At 36.1% G+C, this 15,179-nt stretch overlaps 2 long non-coding RNA genes across 2 annotated transcripts; one reads left to right on the top strand and one right to left on the bottom strand.

The window, feature by feature from the left end:
* The first annotated feature begins 1,290 nt into the window (after positions 1–1,290).
* LOC129048542 (uncharacterized) lies at positions 1,291–3,296 on the top strand. Its single transcript, XR_008510940.1, has 2 exons — positions 1,291–1,505; positions 3,069–3,296. It is a non-coding gene; the product is annotated as an uncharacterized LOC129048542 (long non-coding RNA).
* A 1,465-nt stretch (positions 3,297–4,761) lies between these two features.
* LOC129048543 (uncharacterized) lies at positions 4,762–13,238 on the bottom strand. Its single transcript, XR_008510951.2, has 3 exons — positions 12,953–13,238; positions 10,434–10,592; positions 4,762–5,039 (listed from the first exon to the last, which is right to left on the bottom strand). It is a non-coding gene; the product is annotated as an uncharacterized LOC129048543 (long non-coding RNA).
* Positions 13,239–15,179: the final 1,941 nt, after the last annotated feature.

The following is a 15,179-nucleotide window of genomic DNA, read 5'->3' on the forward strand; positions in this document are numbered from 1 at the left end:
TAAAGCCAGACTTAGCTCTACCCTAAGCTCTAGATACTGACAGAGTTAAGATTCAACATCAACTCGTCTTGCTCTTCCTGACATTTCCCGGTGCTCCCATCCTGGTCCTTGGGCCTCTGCCAAACTACTGAGCTCAAATCTAGCTCCAGGAATGGTTTCCAATCATGCTGTCTTGTACCTAGGTCGAAAGAATAGAACTGGAGCTGTGAGTCGTACTCACGATTTCTTCCAAACTCTCTTCCTTGGCCAAGAGACCAACTCTGTATTCTAGCTCTGAGGCTAGAGTCCATCCTGCCAATCACCATAAATCTGGATCTTCATGTATAATAAATATTCTCTCTACCTTGGCTGCATATACCTGGTGCTGACTTATCTGAACAATTACATATTCCTGTTAGCTTCTACATATCCTTTGAATAAATGTTAGATTCTATTTGCATGTCTGAATTCTCAGTTTCAGCAATGAGGTCTGTGCCTAATTCATATTCTCACTGTATTGGGTTTGACTAGGTCCTTGACCCCAGCTCTTCCTGATCAAATATGTCCTATACCCTTCTAAGTCCCACGCCACTGGTCTGGCACTAAAGAAATTGGTTTGAAAAGGAAAAAACTGTTAACAAACAAAAAAAAGAATATAATTGCTAAATCACTTATTACACTCAATAGAACTATTTTCCTTTAAAAATTACACTGGAAAAAACAGTCTCAAATACTGTGGTAACATTAAATAACACCACACTGGAGATGGCCATAAAAAATATTTCATTTGAAATCTTTTTCTACAGTAAAAACAATGTCCAAATTCTCACTGGAGTTTAAGAGTAGTCTCAGAATTAAACAAATTATCAGTTTAGAAATGTAATAGAAAAGCCTCCCAATGGGCCTCCCACATAGTCCCCTCAATATGTGGGTGTTTTGAAACAGTTCTCATATTTCCTTCTAGTCCAATCCCCTGCTTTTCTACATTAAAAAAAATACTCTTTTAAAACTCTAAAGAATCACCTAAGAAAACTGCCTCATATTCAGTTATATAATTATGAAATTTGAATTTAAAACTTCTTTGAAATATTTTTAAATGTTTACCAGTCTATTTTAAACTCTCCTAAAACGAGGACCAATTTCTAGGACAAGACGAGGTAACAAGCAAAGATTGTGTTATCCTACGAATATTGATCAATCAAAAATGATTAGCAAACATCATTTTACCTAGGATAGCTTATCTTTCTCAAGCTACAGCTAGCCTTCATGGCCACTTTGTTTTAGGCTGTAACCATAGAAACAGAAATACATAGCTGGTGTTCTGGGGGACACATTCATACCTCTGTCACAGACTTCCAACTGCCAGCATCTGCAGTTCTGGGCCTGACGGCTTTTTTCTCAGAACCTCAGAAAGCTTCCAACAAACAAAGATGAATTCTCCTTCAGGAGCAACCCTCAATGACTCTTAAGAGTTGGAGTCTTAATACCACAATTCCCTCACTTCATTGGTAGGGTAATTCTAGAGCGTAAGTTTTGCCTCCCTCGTTTTTCAGTTTGTCCAGGGGATTGAACTTCCATCACCTACTGAGCTGGCTTAATAATGAACTTTGCTTAGAATAGGCTGCCCTTGTTTCCGTTTCTCTTCCCTACTTTGCTGTGAAAAATTTCCCATGACCTTTGCTTTAAGGTTAAATGAATTCTATCTACCTGTTCAGATCTACTTGCTGTTGCCTAGTTCTTTCACCATCTGCTTAATTTATGGTGACCATATGTTCATCTGGGGCTAGCTGGCCACAGAAAGTCCTGATTTATGCCTGTAATCCTGCAGGGCACTTGTTAATAGCACAACTTTTCACTCTCAAAAGTGTCCTGCTTTTAGCAATAAATTATATAGTCACCCTATATAGTCCTATTACTCTGCCAAGATTCTCAGTTGCTAATCTTATGGATACATATAAAAACTTACACCTTGCTCTGTTCATTATTGTAGTTTGTTCTATTTATTATTTCTTACCTAAGTTTCTATGTTTCTTCAATCCTGGCTCTTCCTTATACCTGAGAATTTAGGACACCCATGTATGTCCTGGTATAGTAGACTGTATAATTACTAACATTGCCTTAATTGAGAATTACTGTTTTCTGGTTTTATGTAACATGTATAGAGTTGGTTTGCTTATTAACATTTCCAAGATAAAAGAAAACTTTTTATCAAGTTGCATACTTTTAGCATAACCCAAGTGATCTGGGCATTAAGGCAACCTGGAAGGCCAGTGGCAGACCAGGAAGGAAAAGAAAAGAATCCAACTCTGTAGGGTCAGGCTGATCCCAGGAGGGCTGATGAACATCAAGTCATAATAGGATCTAAGGAAAGGTGACAAATGGAGATTTTATTTGAGCAGGAGAAAAATGATATTTTGAAATTTTATAAGATGCTGTCATTATTAAAAGCTACTTGTATTTTTTAATTGTCAAAAATAATCTGTATGAAGGAACAGCAATAATTCCACAGAGGAAAAAACAGTTGATCTGATCATTGACTCATGAGTAGGAGTTCTGTTTTTCTGGTACAAAATATGAGGCGGTATATTCACATTCAGAGCCACAAAGATGAGAGTGTGTGGCAGTATGTAAGTAAGTTTAAAAAAATCTGTTTAACTGGAACACAGATATTATTGAAGGGAGTGTCAAGAAATATTTTACACCGGTTCACCTAGTTATGTTTGATTAAGGATGCTTCAGATCTACTTTTTCTGATTGCTTTCTTTAATATAGTTGGGAAGATTAAGTTTTTAAAACGTGTAATGTTACCAACTTTTTATTCAAATAAATACAAATACTCAATATATACCACTGTGTTTCTTATTAAAACAATTCTTAAGAGACAGGTGTCAAAATGTGTTTTAATAATGATCAGAAAATATAATTATGGAAATAAATGAAATCTTAATGTACCTTTTCCAAGTGTATTATTTCTTGAGAAACATGAAGGGCAAGAAAAACACAAATAGTTTTTATTCTATGAAAAATCTTGGCCTGAAATATTAATACATATCTTATTTGTGATTTTTTTCTTATTTCTTCTAACACAGATGAGAGTAATATCTTACTCTGCTTTTTTATTGAAAAATGCAAAGGCTCCAAATTGCAGAAATAGTTAAAGCAGAAGACTTCTGAGACTAAGGACATCGATGTACAAGTTGCCTGGATAATGCAAAATAAATCCAAAGAGAAGATCTGACAGGGTTGTTTGAAAGGAATAAACAAGCTTTCTGAGCACTGAATAATATTGAAACTCTAAAATAAATGCAGTTCCCCAATTTGCTTTAATCAATCATTTTCAGTGAATCCTTCTATACCCCCACATAACCACCACCATCTCACCAGCACTATTTAACCAATGTAGCACACAGGCACACACATACACACACACACACACTTGTCACTTCTAGGCCTGGCCATAAACTCTGTGGACAGTCTTACACATTCTCTCTCTCCCATCATCTAGCAGCTAAATTCAGGCAATGCAGTAGGACTCTGAAATCTTACAGTACTACAAAGAATCTACATAAAAGAAGCCTAGATCCTTGAATGACTAAATGGTACGGACTCTCTAACCTAATCCTAATGCATAGAGTGTTACAACTTACATAAAAAAAAAAAAAAAAAACCTTTATTTCATGAAGCCACTATTATTTTATCTAACACAAAGTATCTCTGCATTTTAGGCCAAGGCAGGCGGATCACTTGAGGTCAGGAGTTTGAAACTGGCCTGACCAACATGGTGAAACCCCTCCTCTACTAAAGATACAAAAAAAATTAGCTGGGCGTGGTGGCAGGTGCCTGTAATTCCAGCTATTTAGGAGGCTGAGGCAGAAGAATCACTTGAACTTGGGAGGCGGAGGTTGCAGTGAGCAGAGATCGCACCACTGCACTCCGGCCTGAGTGACAGAGTGGGACTCCCTCTCAAAAAAAAAGAAGTGACCTCCAAAAAGATTGAGCCAATTTACACACTCACCAGGAATATATTGGAAAATATGTTTAAAAACTTTTTAGACAACACTGAGAATTTGCATCATCTTTTTATCTTCACCAATATCATGGGTAAAATGGTGTAATATTGCAGCATTAGTTTGCATTACAAATAAGCATAACAATCTGTGCATATGTATAAAAGCCATATTGATTTATCTTATTTTTCACTTATGTCCTATGCCTATTTTCTACACTTGCTAGATTGTCTCATTGATTTCTAAATGCTCATGATATAGTAAAACAACTAAATTCCATGTTGTATATGAAGGAACATTTTTCCCAGATTGTTTGAGAAACAAAAAAAGACGTGATATTTTTTATAACAGAAAAATTTATAATTTTTAAATTTTTAAAAATTGATAAGTGATTATATATGTAATTATGGGGTATGATGTAGAGTTTTGATATATGTTTTCAATGTGGAATGATTAAATCAGGCTAATTAATAAATCCACACATCACATATTTTTTGTGGTAAAAACATTTAAAATCTACTCTTTTAGCAATTTGAAAACATACAATGCATGATTATTTCATGTAGTCACCATTCTGTGCAATAGGTCACTAAAGTTTATTCCTCCTGTAACTTTTATTAATATATTTATCAATATTTATTTCCCTGGCTTATACATTTTATGTCACGGACAGAAAAGCTTCTCCCATTCAGAAACTATTTAAATATCCCACATTTTCTGCCAAATCTTTTGTACCAGTTATCTGACACTGCATAACAAATCACTCCAAAACATTGTGGCTTAAAACAACCATCATTTATTACTGTCTTTCACGGTTCTGGAAACAGACTGGCCTCAGCTGTAGTTCTCACTTAGGGTCTCTCACACAGTTACAATCAGACAGTGCCTGGAACTGGAGTCATCTCAAAAGCTTCTTCACTCATGCATCTGACAGTTGATTCTACCTGTTGGCTGAGATCCTTCCATGTGGCTCAGCTTGGTGGCTGGGTTCCAAAAAGGAACTGTCTCAAAAGAGGGAAAGTGGAAGCTGCCAGTTTCTTAAGGTCATATTATCTTGGCCAGGCAACCAGAGACCAGATTCAAGGAAAAGAACAGAGCTCCATCATTTCAAGGGAAGAGTATAGAAGAATATCAGAGACCTGCTTTAAAAGTGCCATACCTTTTATGCCTTAATTTTAAAAAATATAATCATCTTTATAAATACATAATTTGCACACAATAAAGTACACCCCTCACTTTTTTTTTTTTGAGATGGAGTCTCGCTCTGTTGCCCAGGCTGGAGTGCAGTGGCATAGTCTCGGCTCACTGCAACCTCCACCTCCCGGGTTCAAGCAATTCTCTGCCTCAGCCTCCCAAGTAGCTGGGATGACAGGTGCCCACCACCACACCTGGCTAATTTTTTTTTTGTATTTTTAGTAGAGACGGGGTTTCACCATTTTGGCCAGGCTGGTCTTGAACTCCTGACCTTGTGATCCACCCACCTCGGCCTCCCAAAGTGCTGGGATTACAGGCATGAGCCACCATGCCCAGCCCAAAATTCACCCATTTTAAGTAGACAATTTGATGTACAGTTTGGAGTTTTGACAAAGGCATACAGTTGTATAATCAGCACTACCAAAATATAAAACTTTTCTATTACTCCCTAAATAACCACATGCTCTTTTGCATTCAATTTCCTTCTCCCATCCCTGGCTTACCACTGACCTGCTTTCAATCCCTGTACTTTGCTTTTTCTAGATTTTCACATAAATAGAATAGCACAGTATGTTGTCCTTTATGTCTGGCTTATTTCACATAGCATCGCACTTTTGAGATTCCTCCATGTTGTTGTATGCTCAGTAGTTAATTCCTGTTAGTGTTGAGTAGTATTTCATTCACTATATGAATATATCATGACTAGTTTATCCAGCCACCTGTTCATGGACACTTGTGTTGTATACTGTTTGGGCTATCATGAATAAAGCTCCTGAGACTATTTGTGTACAAGTTTTTGTAAGGACATATGCTTTTATCTATCTTTGGTAACTACCTAGGATTTGGACTGCTTAGTCATAAGTAAGTACATGTGTAATTTAAGAAAATGTACATCTTAAGTTTTTAGACCTTTAAGTAATGGGTCCGTCAGGAATTGTTTAGTTTAAGGAAGGAGTAGCTACCATGTTCTGCCAGATGGCTAGTCAGGTTTCTGAGTGCCCATTTGGTGAGTAATGCTTGCCTTATTTTTTTACAATACACCTGGATTATATACTAAACTCCCGCAAGCATTTGGGCCTACTTCTGGACGTTCCATTTTGTTCATTGTTGGGGTGCTGATGGAGATGGAAATAGTAATGCTGTTGCTAATTTGCACTGCTTTAAGCACTGTGTGTTAATTCACTGACTCTCCATGCCAATTCCATAATACTATTTTAATATTCAGATTAAAATTTAGGACAAAACCCAGAAATATTACATAATTTTCCCATGATCCCAAAGCCAGTAAGTAGCAAAGGCAAGATGTGTATCTAGGCCCTCTACCTCCAGAGCCCACATGTCCAACCACTGGGCTGCTTTTACACCTCAACACATGCATGAGTATTTCACTCTGCATCATCCTAATGAATGTTGCATTAAACCCTGTGTGAAGAACTGTCCTGTCACTTTTTTTTTTTCCCATATGAACAATGTGATTAGCTTAACCAGTTCCCACCCCAAAAAATCCCTTTGGTATTTTGATTTGCATAAAAATGTAAATTTGTTCAGGCAGAATGGACTACTTTATAGTATTGAATATGTTAATATTTCTATTTCTAAATTTATTTTAAAATCAGGATTTTTTTTCCTCAGTGTCGTTTCATTTGATATACTTTATGTGAGACAAATTTGGATCCAAAAAGTGTTTACTAATTTACATTCCCAGTGTATGAGTTCCCTCTTCTCCTCATCCTCACCAGCATTTTTAAATTTTTGCCTTTTTGATAATAGCCATTCTAACCGAAGGGAAGCGATATCTCACTGTGGTTTTGACTTGCATTTCCCTGATGATTAGTGATATTGAGCACTTTGTCATATACCTGCTGGACATTTGTGTGTCTTCTTTTGAAATATGGTTATTCAGGTCTTTTGATCATTTTTTAATCAGAGTATTTGGGTTTGCGATTGTGTTCCTTATATATTCTAGACATTAACTCCTTGTCAAGTACATAGTTTACAAACATTTTTCCCATTCTGTAAGTTGTCTCTTCACTCTATGTATTGTTTCCTTTGCTGATCAGCTTTTTTAGTTTGGTATAATTCCACTTGTTCATTTTGGCTTTTGTTGCCCATGCTTTTGAGATCATATTCAAAACATCTTTGCCTAGACCAATGTCATGAAGTGTTTCCCTTATGTTTTCTTCTAGTAGTTTTTATAGTTTCAGGTCTTTAAGTCTCTAATTCATTTTGAGTTAATTTTTGTACATGGTGAAAGTTAAAGGTCTAGTTTGTCTGCATGTGGATATCAAGCTTTCCCAGCACAATTTATTGATGAGACTGTCCTTTCCCCAGTGTGTGTTCTTGGCACCTTTATGGAAAATCAGTGGACTCTAAATGTGTAGATTTACTTCTGGACTCTTCATTCTGTTCTATTGGTCTATGTGTCTATTTTTATGCCGTTGCCATGCTATGGTGGTTACTGCAGCTTTGTAGTATATTTTGAGGTCAGATAGTATGATGCTTCCAGTTTTGTTCTTTCTGCTCAGGATGGCTTTGGCTATTCAGGATCTTTGGGGTTTCATACAAGTTTTAGTATTTTTTTTCTATTTTTGTAAAGAATGTCATTGATATTTTGACAGGGATTGCATGAATCTGTAGATTGCCTTGGGTTGTACAGATATTTTAGCAATATTAATTTTTCCAATCCATGAGATATATTTCCATTTATGTCTTCTTCACTTTATTTCATCAATTTTTTATAGTTCTTATTGTAGATATCTTTCACCTCCTTGGTTAAATTCCTTCCTAATTTTTTGTAGCTATTATAAATGGGATAGCCTTCCTGATTTCTTTTCCAGATATTTCACTATTGGTGTATAGAAATGCTATCAATTTTTGTATGTTGATTTTGTATCCTACAACTTTACTAAATTCACATGAGAAAATAGTATTAAAGTTCCTCCAAAAAATAAAAACAGAACTACCATATGACCCCCAAAATTTATTACTGGGTATATAGCAAAAAGAATTGAAATTACTATGTCAAAGAGCTATGCTTATGCCTATGTTTATTGCAGCACTATTCTCAATAGCTAAGAGATAAAATCAACATAAATGTCCATCGACAGATGAATGCATAAAGAAAATGTGGTATACACACAATAGAATACAATTATAAATAAGAATGAAGTCCTGTCATTTGTGGCAACATAGATGAACCTGGAGGACATAATGTTGAGTGAAATAGGCCAGGCACAGAAAGACAAATACCACATGATCTCGCTTATATGTGAAATCTAAAAAGTTGAACTCATAGAAGTAGACAGTATAATAGTAGTTTACTAGAGGCTGTGAAAGGTATAAAGGAGGGAAGAATGGAAAGAGGTTGGTCAAGGGGCACCAAGATAGTCAGATAAGAAGAATAAGTTCTGATGTTCTATTACATAGTAGGGTGACTATACCTAAGACCAATGTATTGTATATGTCAAAATAGCTAGAAAAGAAAACCTTGAAAGTTATCACAAATGATAAACTTTTTGAGGGAATAGATATACTAACTACTTTGATTTGATCATTATACTATGTATATATACATTGAAACATCACACTGTACCCCATAAACATGTACAAAAATTTTTAAAGTGTTTACCTTCATTTTCCTCAAGGAGGATGAATTTATAATAGCCTTAGAGTAATTCAAACTCAAAGACCTTTGTCAGGAATATGGGAAACAAAACTGTGAAGTAGGCAAAGTACTCAACGTGCACACATTTACATATATTTTTTTTTTCTTTTTTTTTTTTTGAGATAGAGTCTCGCTCTGTCCCCCAGGCTGGAGTGCAGTGGCGTGATCTCAGCTCACTGCAAGCTCTGCCTCTCGGCTTCATGCCATTCTCCTGCCTCAGCCTCCCAAGTAGCTAGGACTACAGGCACCCACCACCATGCCCAGCTAATTTTTTTTTTATTTTTAGTAGAGACTGGGGTTTACACCATGTTAGCCAGGATGGTCTCGATCTCCTGACCTCGTGATCCACCCACCTCGGCCTCCCAAAGTGCGGGGATTACAGGCGTGAGCCACCACATTCGGCCTTACATATTTTTCTTAATCTTTCTCCATTTTTTAATACACCTTATCTAAGTATCCCACCATTGGTTCCTGACCTTGTAATGCAGTATTACATTCTTCTTATACTATCCCATGCTATGACCATTCCACTGATACTCCAAATCTCATCCCTTTTTCTTTACAAAGAACACAAAGAGAGCTAGCTTATTCCTCAACCACACCCATATTAATATGCAGGTGAGAGTAATCTAAAACAGAAGCCAACCTCCAAAATAACCTAGCTCTCCAACTCTCAGTAAACACAAGTATGTTTGAATGGAAACTTTCTCATAGCAACGCTGCTCCTCTTATAATCTCACTCGAATATATGAGAGAGTTTCTAATCATCTAAGTGCGGAGGCAGGGAGAAAGTATTTGTAGGCAGACATAACCATGCTATGCCTCATATTCATCCACACTGGCTGCATCTACAGACAGGCTTAGTCCAAACTTCTTTTATACCTTTTTTACAGTCATAAATTACTTAAAAAGTGAGCACATTCTGAAAATTGTGTTATTAGAGGATAGCATCATTGCAGAAACATCAGAGTGCATTTACACAGACCTGGATGGTATGGCCTACTACACACCGTATATAGTCAGTAGCTATATATGGTATAGCCTGTTACTCCTAGACTACAAACCTGTACAACATGTTACTATACTGAATACCATAGGCAGTTGTAACACAATGGTAAGCATTTATGTATCTAAATGTAGAAACTGAGCAGTAAAAATACAGTAATAACAGATTTTAGAAAATCGTACACCTGTATAAGGCATTTACCATGAATGGAAGTTGGTCTCGGTGAGTCGGTGAGTGAGTGGTGAGTGAATGTGAAGACCTAGGACATTCTTGTGCACCACTGTATACTTTATAAACACTGTACACTTTTGCTACACTAAATTTATTTTTAAAACATTTTTCTTTCTTCAGTAGTAAATTAACCTTATCTTACTGTAACTATTATAAACTTTAAAATTCTAACATTTTGACTTTTTTGTAATAACACTTAGCTTAAAATACAAATGGTTGTATAACTGTACAAAAAAATTTCTTTCTTTATATCCTTATTCTATAAGCGTTATTTTTAGTTTTGTTAAAAACTAAGACACACACACAATAGTATAGGCCTACAAGGATCAGAATTAATATCATTGTCTTTCACCTCCACATCTTGTTCCACTGGAAGGTCTTCAGGGACAATAACACTCTTGGAGCTGTCATTTCCTATGATAAAAATGCCTTCTTCTGGATTACCTCCTGAAGGAGCTGCCTAAGGCTCTTTTACAGTTAACTCTTGTTTTATATGTAGAAGGAGTACAGTCTATAATCACAATAAAAAGCAAAGTAGGATTGTTTACACTGGCATTGCTACAAATACAACAGCTACTACGCCATTAGGCAATATGAATTTCCCAGCTCCATAATCTTATGGAACCACTGTCATAATATGCTGTCTATCCTCAACTGAAGGATAGACATGTCACTATTCGGGGCATGACTGTATTCTCATTTTTAAATTTAGGCAAGAAACATGGCCTTATTCTCAGTTTTTTAAAAAAGCAATCATTAAATTCCTCCAAACTAATATTTACTACCTCTTCCATACAAAAACATTACAAATTTCAGAGTAAAATATCCAGTAAGAGAGTCATAAGACAAAGTGGATTTATAATGATCTATGACTTAAAGTAAACAAACAAAAGAAGTCTTCCTAAAAAGTCATTACCCATACATCTCACCCAATGAATATGTACATGGCATTTCTAACCCACCATCCCTGAAAGGTGGTTATTCCATTTTTGAATTTGGTTTGTCCTTGTTGAAAACCATTTCTCATGGGGAACTCTTCAACATTATCTATCTACATTGGGACTTAGGGATGCATGCTGTTCATCAGAACAGGTTTTGTTTTTTTTTTTTTTATGCCAAAGCCTTATTGTGAGATAATAACACGTGCTGTGGTCTAAATATTTGTGTCTCCCAAAATTCTTATGTTGGAATCCTAACCCTTAAGATGCTGGCATTAGAAGGTAAGGGCCTTTGGAAGGTGATTAGATCATAAAGGCAGAGCCTTCATAAAGGGATTTGTGCCCTGATCATCAGGACCCCAGGAAGCTCTCTTGCCCTTTTTCTACCATATAAAGACACAGGGAGACAGCACCATCGACGAACCAGGAAACAAGCCCTCATAGACACCAAGTCTGCTAGGTTCTTGATCTTGGTCTTAAACTTTGGAACTGGGAAAACACTAAGAAATAAATTTCTATTGTTTATAAGCCATTCAGTTTGTAATTATTTTATAGCAGCTAGAATAAAGAGAGCATGTTACAAATGAAGGCCATATTAAGAGTCAAAAAATACGACTTCTTATGAAAACCCAATCATTCTCTGAGCTAATGAGGAGGAAACAGATTCAAAGAGGGGAAGTGGCTTACCAAACATGACACAGCAAGATTACAGCAGAGGTTACATCAACCTGGATGCTTGATTTTTAGTCATCGCTTCTGCTGCTGCTCATGCAGCCACTGACATCATGCTTGACTGATTCAAAGATAATAAGTACAACAACATGGTATGTCTTTCCTAACAACAATTCTTTATTTTCCAAACTGAACTGAACATATACTGCTGTTTCACTAGAACACATTGAGTGGTGGCTTTTTATATCAAAGCCTTTAGTCTTATTATGTCTATTTATATTGAGGTGTGTCCAGGGATTTCAAAGTCAAAAAATGTAACTTTTAATCACGAAATATCATCAGTCTTCATTATATCTATAAACAATATTTGGTAATGGGGACATAGAACATCAACTTGTATGTACTTTATTTGGATTCTTTTAAGTAAGGTGTCCTAGAAGAGATGATTCCTAGTTTGACAAAGGGATAAGAAAGAGGAACTCACTAAAAGTCAAACCACCATGTCTCCATTACTGTTTCCTTCTCAACTGCAGATTCCAGAAGGAAAGAGACTGAAAATCTCTTTTCTCCTGAGATCGGATATGCCAACATGCCAATTATCTGTTCAAAAGGGGCTTATGCATTCACCAAAAATGGAATCTGTTATATTTGATTGTGACAAGTTTTACATAAAATGTTCACACACAAAAAGAAACCATTTTGAATAAAGGTAAGTATTTCAATAATAATGCAGTCCTATGAAAAAGCTTGATTTTGACAGAATATTATGTTTGCTTATCTTCATTTTAAAAATATAGTCTGATGTTTGCATGTTAGAAAAAAAATTGATAATCCTCATGAGTCATGATATCCTGACTGTATGATTTAATTGACAACATGTTGAATCCCAGGTAAAATCTATGTCTGCTGAAGTGTCCTACTCACCAAGACAATGTCTTTGCATTTCATTCCTATTACAATTACACACCAGAATTTAAAAAGTAAACTCTTGATTTTGTTGCTAAGCCTGTTCTTCCGATAGTATTTTACACTTCAGTAAATGGCAACTCCTGCATCCTAGTGCTCAGGCCAAAAGTCTTGGAGACATCCTTGAGTCTTCTTTCTGACACACCCCATATACAATCTATTAGAAACTCTAGATATTTTTTCTTGAGGTTAAAAAATATTCAGAATCCTCATGACCCACCACTATCTCTGCCACCTTCCACCAAGTCACCATTTGGTAGTAGAAAAGGGGAGGGGACTGGACAACTGTAATTACCTCCTAACCAGCTTCCCTACTTCCACAACCCTCCTGTGGTCATTCTCCACACAGCATCCAGAGTCCATCGTTAAAATTCAAATCATATCAGGTCATCCCTCCACTGCAAACCCTCCCATGGTTTCTTTCTCACTCAGACAATTCTAGAATCTTTACACAGGCCCACAAGGACCGCATCACTGACTGGCAGTGTCCTTAATCATCCCTTGAAACCCACTGGCTTCCTACTGTTCCTCAGAGTTGGCTAAATCACTACTGCGTCATGACACGTGCAATTGCTGTTCTCTCAAGCTTAAACGTTTTTCTGAAGCATATCTGCTTGACTTACTCCCTCCTTCTCTCAATGTCTCTGCCCTTTCTCACCAATTTATATAAATATTACATGCCCACTGTCATTCCTCTACCAGCCTATCACGATTCATACTTCTTTATAACATCCCAATATATTACATATTTATATGTTTACTTTGTGGGTCTGTCTCCCTCCTGCAATAAGAGAAATGCTCCATAAGAGCAGAAACTTTATCTTCAGACAGAAAAAAGAGTGGCTCACACCTAATAGACACTCAATAAATATTCATCAAATGACTGAATATGACAGTTTCTGTATCTGTCCTACATATTTACTTAGATGTCAGTGCACATCTAATACTTCTGTTGCATATTTATGACACACATCCTAACATGTATCACTTCATCTGATAGTAACGACATTGTATTTATACTGTTTTATACAAATTGGACTTTTCATATGCATACCAGAATTAGACAATGTTAGTAAGTATCAGCCCATTTCCTATCACAGATGTGCGAGTTCAGTACAATTGTAGGGCCTTGGGAACATTACTTTACAAAAGAATGCATTCCACAGCAGCCAATGCAGTGTTTTCTCTAATCGTGTGTCCCAGATATCCCATTGTCCACAGTTGTCTCTTATTTGTATCCATTTATAATAAATATTAATAATAGTCAATGTTAATCTAAACCAGAGATCTAAAATTTTTTTCTGTAAGAAGCCACCTAGTAATATTTTAGGCTTTGAGATCTCTAGGGTATCTGGTAGCACTACTCAACTCTGCTGTCATAGGAAGAAAGCTGTCACACACAATATGAACATGAATCAGTATGAGTAGATCTGGCCTGTGAGCTGTAGTTTGCTAAACCCTGATCTAAATTGTTTATTTTAAAAATTGGTTAAAGTGTTGGCTTATATTGTTGACAATTGAATGGTCTAAGATTTTATTAGCTTTGACAGTAAATTTGTAAAACTTACAATCTGATTTGTGGCAAAAGAAATCCTTTGGTTTAGCAATCTAAGAATAGCATGTTCACTGGGTGGTTGTTACAAAAATACAATTACTGGCCGGGCGTGTTGGCTCACGCCTGTAATCCCAGCACTTTGGAAGGCCAAGGCAGGTGGATCACTTGAGGTCAGGAGTTCGAGACCAGCCTGACCAATATGGTGAAATCCTGTCTTTACTAAAAATACAAAAATTAGCTGGATGTGGTGGCATGTGCCTGTAGTCCCAGCTACTCGGGAGGCTGAGACAGGAGAATTGCTTGAACCTGGGAGGCGGAGGTTGCAGTGAGCCCAGATCACACCACTGCACTCCAGCCTGGGCAACAAGTGAGACTCCATCTCAAAAAAAAAACAAACAAAAAAATACGATTATTGCAGTGATATTTGTATAATAGAAATTAGGAATCAAATAATTAAAATATATAGATTTACAAACTCAATAGCTATGGCACATAAAGTTCTATATGAATATTTAAATTCATCAGTTTCCAAATTCATCATTTTCCAAAATTATACTTCATTTTAATACCTACTTAAAATGAAGACAAAGACCTAATTAAGAAAAACATATAACTAAAGGAATAAAACACCTAGGGTCTTGAAAGCCCACTTGGCAGTTAAAAAAAACTCTCATTCATTTATAATAACTTTTTTCTTATAACTAATTACCTGGAAGTTTCCACATTAACCATCTTTGTTACATTATGGAGTCATTTGTAATAAACATGACACTAAAATGATATTCTTGAGTATCACTTCCTATGAACAGTTAGAAAATCAGGATCAATGTTAGTCATTCTAGACATATATGATTAACCTTTTTTTAAATTATGAATATGGTTTACAGAATCAATATCATGGGCATTAGATTTCAGCAAAGCATTTGATACAGCCCCTTACAAAAACTTAATTTAAAAATGTATTTGG

This window comes from Pongo abelii, chromosome 1, assembly GCF_028885655.2.
Source record: "Pongo abelii isolate AG06213 chromosome 1, NHGRI_mPonAbe1-v2.0_pri, whole genome shotgun sequence".
In the NCBI taxonomy this organism is placed as follows: domain Eukaryota; kingdom Metazoa; phylum Chordata; class Mammalia; order Primates; family Hominidae; genus Pongo; species Pongo abelii.